The sequence below is a fragment of the Polyergus mexicanus genome, unplaced genomic scaffold, assembly GCF_030449975.1.
Source record: "Polyergus mexicanus isolate NDT 795.1 unplaced genomic scaffold, iyPolMexi1.0 SCAF_6, whole genome shotgun sequence".
Lineage (NCBI taxonomy): Eukaryota > Metazoa > Arthropoda > Insecta > Hymenoptera > Formicidae > Polyergus > Polyergus mexicanus.
Window position 1 is genome coordinate 2,530,446 of NW_027223326.1, and position 10,784 is coordinate 2,541,229.

General features: G+C 34.8%; 1 long non-coding RNA gene across 2 annotated transcripts; it reads right to left on the bottom strand.

Moving 5' to 3' along the window:
* Nucleotides 1-321: 321 nt before the first annotated feature.
* On the bottom strand, nt 322-5,614 carry LOC138934217 (uncharacterized). Of its 2 annotated transcripts, none has more exons than XR_011447101.1 (5): nt 5,521-5,614; nt 5,305-5,433; nt 3,790-3,998; nt 3,369-3,702; nt 322-387 (listed from the first exon to the last, which is right to left on the bottom strand). It is a non-coding gene; the product is annotated as an uncharacterized lncRNA (long non-coding RNA). The 2 variants fall into 2 exon arrangements; XR_011447102.1 differs by lacking the exon at nt 322-387 and adding an exon at nt 2,768-2,907.
* Nucleotides 5,615-10,784: the final 5,170 nt, after the last annotated feature.

The following is a 10,784-nucleotide window of genomic DNA, read 5'->3' on the forward strand; positions in this document are numbered from 1 at the left end:
AGGTCAGGCGTTATAGAGATAGGTCAAAATTTAGATATAATGGAAAGAGAAGATTTAGGTTGTCCTCAAAAAATAAAAAAACTGATAAAAAAGATGAGCAAACTTGTTTTTACCACAGAAAATTTGGTAATAAAGCTACCAAATGTACGATTCCTTGTACTATGTCAAAATCCGTCACAGTTGACCAGGAAAACTAGATGTTTCGAAGGTGGAGACGGCTGTCAACGGTTCACCCAACAATCGTCTCATTATCACCGATAAACATTCAGGTCTTAGTTTTTTTATTGATACAGGAGCAGACGTATCTCTTGTTCCAAAATAGTCAGTATCGAATACTCCATCTTCTTCTTTTAAACTCTTTGTTGCTAACGGAACCAAGATTGATACCTATGGATCAAAAACTTTAGCATTAAATCTTGGATTACGCAGAGTTTTCAAATGGAAATTTTGTATTGCAAATGTTCAACGACCTATTTTAGGAGCAGACTTTTTAGGTCATTATAGATTATTGATTGATTTGAAACGTAAACAATTAATTGATACTGTTACTAATTTAACTCGCAAAGGAACCCAGATAGCCAAGTCTGTCGAAAGCAGATCATGCCAAGTGCCTGCTATCAATTATTGTTAGCAAAAAAGATACAAATTTGGTACAGAAGTTGTTATTTCAGATTAAATCGACAGATTGGTGCCAAAAACAAAGCAGAATATGCTTACAGAATCTGAGCAGAAAACGAGCAAGATTTGTTAACATGACTTGACATCAAATTGGTGGCAAAAACCGAGCAAGATCTGCGCGCGCGCAATCTGATGGCAGATTGATAGCAAAAACCGAGTAGGATCTGCGCGTATGCAATTTGACGGCAGATTGGTAGCAGAAATCGAGCAGGATCTGCTAACTTGACTTGACATCAGATTATCAGCAGAAACCGAGCAAGATCTGCACGTGCGCAATCTGATGGCAAATTGGCAGCAGAAACTGAGCAGAATTTGCAGCTTTTAGCTATTTATATAATTTATTGAAATAGTATAGTTTATTTGTTTACCGCTATACGGCGCATTATTTACTTTCTATACCCGTATTCAAGTTCTTGTCATATAAAGCCTGCAAAATACAATTAATGACATTTTAATTATTTTTATCAGTTTAATTTCTGATACGATTCCCATACAGAGGTATTCAGATATTAAACTAATTTTTGGAAAATCGGACAAGTAAATGTCCGATTTTCATTTATTCGGACAGACATTGTTCGAATAAATGAAAATAGTTATTAATATATCTACTTAGGTAGATTAAAATAGGTAGTATAAAATAGAAATTAAATTCCATATATAAACTTTAATTTTATAAATTATTTAAATTTTTCTATATATATTACATTAATATATGTTATTAATATTATATATTTATATGTTATTAATACAAATATCAGAAAATGAATATAATACAATATATCAACTGTGATGAATATAATATATCAACAGTCTTGTGAATATAATATATCAACTTTTATGTCATTTTCGGGTTTTATGAGACCTAGTTTAGGACATTTAATTGATCATTTTGTGACCAAAATTCAGCATTATTTTGTCACTTGGGTTTGAGATCCTTTAAATTCATTTAAATGCACCATTTTATATGAATGGCCAAAAGCTGCAGATTCTGTTCGGTTTCTGCTACCAATCTGCCGTCAGTTTGCGCGCGCGCAGATCCTGCTCAATTTATGCCATCAATTTGACGTCAAATCATGTTAGCAGATCCTGCTTGGTTTCTGCTGCCAATCTGCTCTCAGATTCTGTGAGCAGGCTCTGCTGGCAGATCATTAGCCTAATGCGGACATAACATATGCTAAATTGCAGGGTTGGGAAAGTTACTTTATAAAAGTAACTCGTTACCGTTACCGTCATTTTTTCTAAAAAGTAACTCGTTACCGTTACTCGTTACTAATTTGAAAAAGTAACTCGTTACCGTTACAGTTACTAAAAAGTAACGAGTCGTTACAATTTCCGTTACTTTTTTACAATACAAACTAATAAATTATTTTGCATAAGAAAAACTTTTAAAAAATTGTAAGCAAGATTTCATTCAAGGTTTATTACAAAATAAATGATCAAATTTTATCGAAATTCTTTATTAATTTTTAATAAAATTTGTTGCTCCATAGTATCATCATTTAAATGCCCTCTTTGTGGTGTTAATACAGAGCCACCGATGCTAAATATTCTTTCTACAGATGCACTGCTTGGTAGAGCTGTATTATATTTAATAAAAAGTTTTTTAAGTTTTGGATAGTCGTTTAACATTTCTATATTACAATTATTTGATTTTAAAAACCGTTGCAATTCTTCTTGTTCAGATTCATTTTGCACCGTTTTTTTGCTCAAAAATGAAAAAATCATCGTGATCGTCAGATTTTCCAGCTTTTGAAGAATTTTCAGTTGATCGGATTCCCAATAAATCCTCCAAGTAATTTTCAGCACGTTTTCTTTTTTCTCCGGTTAACCAGTTTAACTTAAATTTTGGATGTAAACATACTGCTATTATTAATTCTTTTGTTTCAAATATTGTAAGAAATTTAAAATCAAATATAGTAAATTAAGCGACATTGTTTGTTTTATTGAAATTAATACTTTTGAATCAATAGTTTAAAATAAAATAATATTTTTTAATTAAATCCTTATTTAAAATTAAATAACATATGTATTAATCAAATTAATAAGTTACCTTTTATTTAAACCTTGCTGAATAGCTTCAACTAATGAATGGCAATCTATAAGGTCAGATTTATTGAGATTTTCTAATTTTCGTTGCAAGGTACTTAGAACTGGTAGTAAATGAGAGCTCTGCTTTTCCGAAAAGATAAAGCTCTCATTGGATATCGCGTGTCGCGTCATCGCACTGGTCTGCAAGAGCCATAAGTTGATCAATCACATTCAAGCATTTTTACAACATAATAAGAATGCTAATTGGTCGATTTGCTTACGGCTTTACGGTTAAGATAAAAATTTTATCACGCACAATAGCAAGAATAATATCTTAAATAAATCAAAAAATTTGAAAAAAGTAACGATAAAAGTAACTGTTAAATTCGTTACTCGTTACCGAAAAATGTAACGAAGTTACTTTTTCCGTTACAAATAAAATTTGTAACGCCATTACCGTTACAGTTACCGAAAAAAAGTAACTGTAACGGTAACGGCGTTACAAGTAACGCGTTACTTCCCAACCCTGCCAAATTGCTAGCAAGAGCTGAGGAAATCTGTTGCCAATCTGCTGGCATATTGCGCGCATTTTGCTTACTGGGAAGATTGTCAAGAACTAATCATTTGACAACTAATCATCTGTACAACTTCACCAGACTCACCTTCTCATAAAATTCTTGCTGAGTTTCCAGAGTTAACTCGTTTTGCTCCAATTTCAAGTAATAAAATACATCAGGTAGAACATCATCGTCAAAGGTTCTCCTATTGCTTCGACTCCTCGACGATTATCTCCTGAGAAATTGAAGTTTGCAAGAGATGAATTTAATACAATAATGGAACAAGAAATTTGTCGACCATCGAGTAGCTTTTGGGCGGCTCCGCTTCATATGGTTCCTAAAGGAGAATCAAATTCTTGGCGACTTTGTAGAGATTACCGTGCTTTGAATGCAGCCACTATTCCGGATCGATACCCACTTCCACACATTCAAGATTTTACTGCAGGTTTACACAAAAAGAACATATTTTCTAAAATAGATCTGGTAAAAGCCTACTATCAAGTTCATGTTGCAAAAAAAGATATACCGAAAACAGCTGTGACATGGACTCTTTTGGACTCTTTGAATTTCTGGTAATGCCTTTTGGTTTTCGGAACGCTGCTCAGACCTTCCAACGTTTAATGAATAATATTATTTCTGATCTTGACCTTTTGCTTGTGTTATCTGGATGATATTTTGGTGGCCTCGTCCAATGAGAGTGATCATTTCAAGCATCTGCATACTGTTTTTACACGTCTAAAACAATTTGATATGACGATTAACATTTCCAAATGTCTTTTTGGTAAAGAAGAAATTCCTTCCCTTGGTTATCTTGTTTTCAAGCAAGGAATTAAAAAACTACTGCAGAAAAAGTTAAAGCAATTATTGATTATAAAAAACCTAAAACCATTCATGAGTTAAGAAGATGTTTAGGAATTACCCAGACAGCACAAAACATCCTCAGGATCATTCTGAATATGTCCAGGACGGTTCAGGACATTTGTAGGATGTTTTAAGATATTATTATAAATATATTTATAGAAATTTAATATGCATACATAATTATTTTTAGTTGTCTGGGCTATTTAATATAATTTAGAAATCTTAAGTATTATAATAAGTATTAATGTCCTATAAATGTCCACTGGATAACCCCTGGATGTCTGTAGGATATATCTGCCCTGTCTATTATATTGGATGTCTTTTGGATTTCCAGAGGATATATACATGTGCAATTAATTGTTAACATTAATTTCGTTTAATATTAATAATTGAATTTGATGCGCACATTTTCATATATCCAAAATTATTATTTATTTAATATTTCATGAGAAATGTTACTGTTCGCAACATTCCAAAAACTTTACAAACAATAGTATTCAACCACTAGTTCGTTTGTTTACCGCTATGCGACACGCAAACTCGTATTTGAGATTTGGTCATGAGAATTATATAAAGCTTGCAAAGAGCAACTGACAGGAAATTACAAATGTAATTATTTTCTATCAGTTCAATTTCTGATGCAATCCCAACATAGGGAATTCAGATATTGGATTGTTTAGAAAATATTACACAACTCAAACCCGGGAGCCAAACCTAAAATATTCATGTACAGCACGAAAGCCTCAAATATTAAAGAACGGCGAACTATTTTTAATATTAGATTTTTAATATTGGCAGTAAATAACAAAATAATTTTAATTTATATTTAAATTTTTAAATTTGCTCCTTGAAACATACGAAAAATATCCCTAACATATCCTATAAAAATCCTTAGGATGTTCCACAAGATCTCCCTGGATTCTCCAGAGGTTAATATATGGCTATCATTTACTCTTCCTCAGGACATCCAGAGGAGATCTGAGGATTACAATCGGATATCCTGAGGATATCCTACATATATGTCCTGGATGCCGTTTGGACGTCCTAAGGACATCCTTGTGCTGTCTGGGTATAAACTTCTATCGTCGTTGTTTAAAAAACGCTGCTTCACATCAAGCAATTTTGACTTACTATTTGAAGGACAGTAAGAAGAAGGATAAGAGTTTAGTTAGTTGGTCACCTGGAGCGGAAGAGGCTTTCAAATTCTGCAAAGCAGAGCTGTTACAGGGTCACAACCTTGACTTATTCTGCTCCAACAGTCCCTCTTATTTTGACTTGCGACGCTTCTAATTTAGCGGTAGGTGCTTCTCTGGAACAAATTATTGACGACTGTAATAAATCAATAGCGTTTTTCTCTAAAAATTTAGATAACACTCAACGCAATTATAGCACTTACGATTGTGAGCTTCTGAGTATCTTTTTGGCTATCAAACATTTTAGATATCTTCTTGAAGGATGTCAAATTTTGATACCAACTGATCATAAACCTGTAGTTTATGCTTTCAAGCAGAAATTGGATAAAGCTTCGCCCAGACAGATATGTCAATTGGATTTTATTGTTCAATTTTCAACTAACATTGAATATATTCGCGATCCTGGAAAAGATAATATTGTTGCAGATTCGCTCTCAAGAATTGAATCCATATCTATCCCAGTTATTGTTTCTTTGGAAGATCTGACTGCATACCAACAAGAGAATGAAGAATTAAAATCTCTCCTTACAGATTCTTCTCTCAAACTACAGAAACTGATTCTTACTGGTTCTTCTTCTCCGATATTTTGCGATTGTTCCACTGACAATATTCGTCCACATGTACCTCAACTTTTACGAAGAAGAATTTTTGATGTTGTTCGCAGACTTTCGCATCCCAGCGGTCGTTCTACCTGTAAGATGATTCGACAAAAATTTGTTTGGCCAACGATGAAAAAAGACATTAAAGAATGGTCTAGAACATGTTTACCTTGTCACACTTGTACGACTAATTCTAACAATATAAAGAATACGTCAAAACAAGTTTCATGAAAAAATATTAATTTTTCGAGATGTAGGACGAAGACTACGAATTTCACCACATCTGTATCTAAAGTGTAGTTAACAGCAGAACATGGGGAATATTCCGTGGTGGCACACTGGCCGCATGACAAGGAAAGATGATTGCGTCATCTTTGTCTGTCTTTCATCGCGTATGTGTGTAGCGTCCGTAAAGGCAAAACACCAATCCGTTGATCACATGGATGCGGTTGAGAGATACAATATCAAACAAGGAGCGATAATCGCGTGCTATCCTTGTTCCTCTAGCATATTGCTTTCTGGCCTTTCGTGGCAGAAAGCAATATGCTAGAGGAAGCAGTAATGTAACAAGATTAACGGGCGCCCATTTTTTGAGAATTTTATACTTGCATATATACATATATGCATATATATGTTTAAATTATAGTTTAAATTGTATGTGCAATATTAAATATTTTGTGTGATGATCAATAATAATAGCAGGATATAATAGATAACAGAGTGACCAAATATACAATATGTAAGACATGGGTGTCTGTTAGACTTACAATTAATGATTTGTTGCTTTATTATTATCGATACCTCGTGTATCATATCAGAGAGGGATAAAAATGAAATAGTACGATTGTCAATCCTTGTTTGATATTATTTCTTAACAGTTGTATAATTGCAGTTTCATAGATTAACAATTATATTATTTTCCTTGGGCTTCCGGTTAAACATGAGAGAGGTATGTATGAGCGGGACAGGTAGTGAAAGTGAGGTTAAAAATTTTAGAGGTAAAAAGTGAGTAACAGAAAAATAAGTAAGTGGAAAGCAAGAGAAAGTGGTGGAGAAGACGAAGAAAAGAAGGCAAAGAGGAAAAGAAGAGAGAACAGAAGATAAAGGGAGATATAACTGTGACGGAGAAGAAAGGTTAGGAAGCATCGCGATACGGGTGAAAAAGAATAGAGGAGATAGTTCAGAAAAAGGACTACAGATGGCGCCAATGACTGGGAAACAGACAGCAAGCAGGAGTAAGATTAAGGCCGGTTCTACAATAAGTCGTATGTCGTTAATCGTATGGAAATTGACCAATCACAGTCAATAATTCCAGAAAAAATGGATTGTGGTTGGTCAATTTGCTTACAGCTAATGACATACGACTTATTGTAGAACCGGCCTAAGGGAGAAGAAAAGTTACTAGACAAATATATTGCAGGAGGGGGAGAAATATGGAGGAAAGGATTAGAAGAAATAATAATGAAAATAGAGGTATTGAGAAAAGAAATGAGAGAGGAAATGGAAGGAACGAAGGAATAGATGATAGAAGAAAGGAAAGCAAGAGAGGAAGAGAGAAAAAAAGAGAAAGAAGAATGGAGGTAAGAGAAGAATATATTAGAGAAGAGAATAGCAGCGTTAGAATGGATTAACGAAAAAAAGAAGAGAAAAGATAAAAAGAACAACATTGTAATAAAAGGAGTGAATTGGGAAAGGGAGGAATTAGAGCATGAGGTGGAAAAATATATAAAGGACAATTTAAAGGTAGATATGAAAAAGATATGAAATGATAAAAAAAAGCAAACAGAATAGAATTGAATGGAAATAGAAATTTAGTAATAGTAGAGATAGACAGATGGGAGCAAAAAAAAGAGATCATGAGTAAGAAGAAAGAGCTGAGGAGGGGTATAATAATAGAAGATGATTTAACAAGAAAAGAAAGGGAGATACAACAAAAATTAAGAGAAATGGCAAGAGAAGGAAAAGAAAAAGGAGACAATAGCATAAAAGTTGGATACAAAAAAATTTACTTTGTAACGGTTCTCCTTTCCCGTACGGCGCGGATCAAGGTTCGCCGGTGCCAGGATTCGGGAGAAGGGGGAAACTCCAACTTATTTTACCTCGGTATAAGCGGTTCAACAATTAGGTTTATTCAAGTGATTATCAAAGTCTAACATTGAGTTATATTATATGTACAATGAAACATGCGGGAGCGGTGCGTACAGAGTTTCGCGCGAGCGGTGCGCGTGGGGCTCGGGAAGCGAGCGCGGCCCATGCGGACGTTTCTGCTATCGCGGTATTCGCATGCGAATAAACTAGAGTTATTCTAAGCGGGGCAGAATGGATCTTAAACACTACGGGTGTCGCGTGGCCTTTGTTCGTAATTCCAACGGCCTGACTTGAGAAGGACGGGGCGTCGGCGCTTTTCGCGGCCTACCCTTAGAAGGACTAGCGTGCTTGTGTAGTCTGAAGGCCGGGTGTACAGGTGGATTCGGCGCGATACTAACAGAAGTCGTAATATGGCTCTACAATTATAATGCGCGGTATATACGGTGCGGTCGTACGATACAAACAGGTCGCTATATATACAAGGCGATACTAGAATCTATTAGAGCGCGGAGACCAAAGCGGTCTTTCGGTACAAACGGGTCGCGGTATATACAAACGGTCTTAGGGGGTTACGCGATGCGGACTTATCAACTAGCAGGAGGCGCCATCCCAGCAACCGCGAAGCCCGGCCTAACTACGGGAAGCCCGTAACCTGGTGTAACGCGGGGTATCAGGATGCGCCGTCCCAGCAACCGGGAAGCCCGTAGCCTGGTGTAACGCGAGAGTCGGTTCGGGATCCGGAGAGTTGTTCGTGACAGGAATCGGGATCGGGAACTGGTAACGGTACGCTCGCCGGAACGCCTTATATACCGGCGGCCGGCCTTCCTCTCACGCGACACGCGAGTCGGTGCGTGGTGGGACGGCCCCACGGTGGGGCCGAGACACGGGTGTGGAAGTTTAGGGACGCCATAGGCGTCGAGCCTCAAAATCGCGGGCGGCTGGTCGGCCCACGAGGCTAGTAACGTATCGTTACATATCTTATGTAATATGTTATTAATATGTGTGTATTTTGTAATAAACCAATAATAGTTATGAAAAGCTATTATTATCTTATAGTTATTATATTCTTGGTATAATTGGAAAAAGATAATATAATTATTAATCTACGAAACTGCAATTACGACTGTTAAAAAATAATATTAAACAAAGATTGACAATCGTACTTATTCCTATCCTGCTGATGTAATATACGAAGTATTGATAGTATAATAAAGCAACAAACTACCAAGTCTCCCAGACAGCACAAGGATGTCCTTAGGATGTCCAAAGGGCATCCAGGATATACATGTAGGATATCCTCAGGATATCCCATTGTAATCCTCAGATCTCCTCTGGATGTCCTGAGGAAGAGTAAATGATAGCCGTATATTAACCTCTGGATAATCCAGGGAGATCCTGTGGAACATCCTAAGGATTTTTATAGGATATGTTAGGGATATTTTCCGTATGTTTCAAGGAGCAAATTTAAAAATTTAAATATAAATTAAAATTATGTTTTGTTATTTACTGCCAATATTAAAAATCTAATATTAAAAATAGTTCACCGTTTTTCAATATTTGAGGCTTTCGTGCTGTACATGAATATTTTAGGTTTGGCTCCCGGGTTTGAGTTGTGTAATATTTTCTAAACAATCCAATATCTATGAATTCCCTATTTTGGGATTGCATCAGAAACTGAACTGATAGAAAATAATTACATTTTTAATATCCTGTCAGTTGCTCTTTGCAAGCTTTATATAATTCTCATGACCAAATCTCAAATACGAGTTCGCGTGTCGCATAGCGGTAAACAAACGAACTAGCGGTTGAATACTATTGTTTGTAAAGTTTTTGAAATGTTGCGAACAGTAACATTTCTCATAAAATATTAAATAAATAATAATTTTGGATATATGAAAATGTGCGCATCAAATTCAATTATTAATATTAAACGAAATTAATGTTAACAATTAATTGCACATGTATATATCCTCTGGAAATCCAAAAGACATCCAATATAATAGACAGGGCACATATATCCTACGGACATCCAGGGGTTATCCACTGGACATTTATAGGACATTAATACTTATTATAATACTTAAGATTTCTAAATTATATTAAATAGCTGACACAACTAAAAATAATTATGTATGCATATTAAATTTTTATAAATATATTTATAATAATATCTTAAAATATCCTACAAATGTCCTGAACCGTCCTGGACATATTCAGGATGATCCTGAGGATGTTTTGTGCTGTCTGGGTATTGTTTGTAAAGTTTTTGGAATGTTGCAAACAGTAACATTTCTCATGAAATATTAAATAAATAATAATTTTGGATATATGAAAATGTGCGCATCAAATTCAATTATTAATTAACCGATATTAATGTTAACAATTAATTGCACATATATATGTCCCCTGGAAATCCAAAAGACATCCAATATAATAGACAGGGCAGATATATCCTACAGACATCCAGGGGTTATCCAGTGGACATTTATAGGACATTAATACTTATTATAATACATAAGATTTCTAAATTATATTAAATAGCCGACACAACTAAAAATAATTATCTGTGCATATTAAATTTTTATAAATATATTTATAATAATATCTTAAAACATCCTACAAATGTCCTGAATCGTCCTGGACATATTCAGGATGATCCTGAGGATGTTTTGTGCTGTCTGTACGTACATATAAGTACATATATTATATATGTACATACGTTTATATACAAGTATAAAATTCTCAAAAAATAGACGCCCGTTAGTCTTGTTGCATTACTG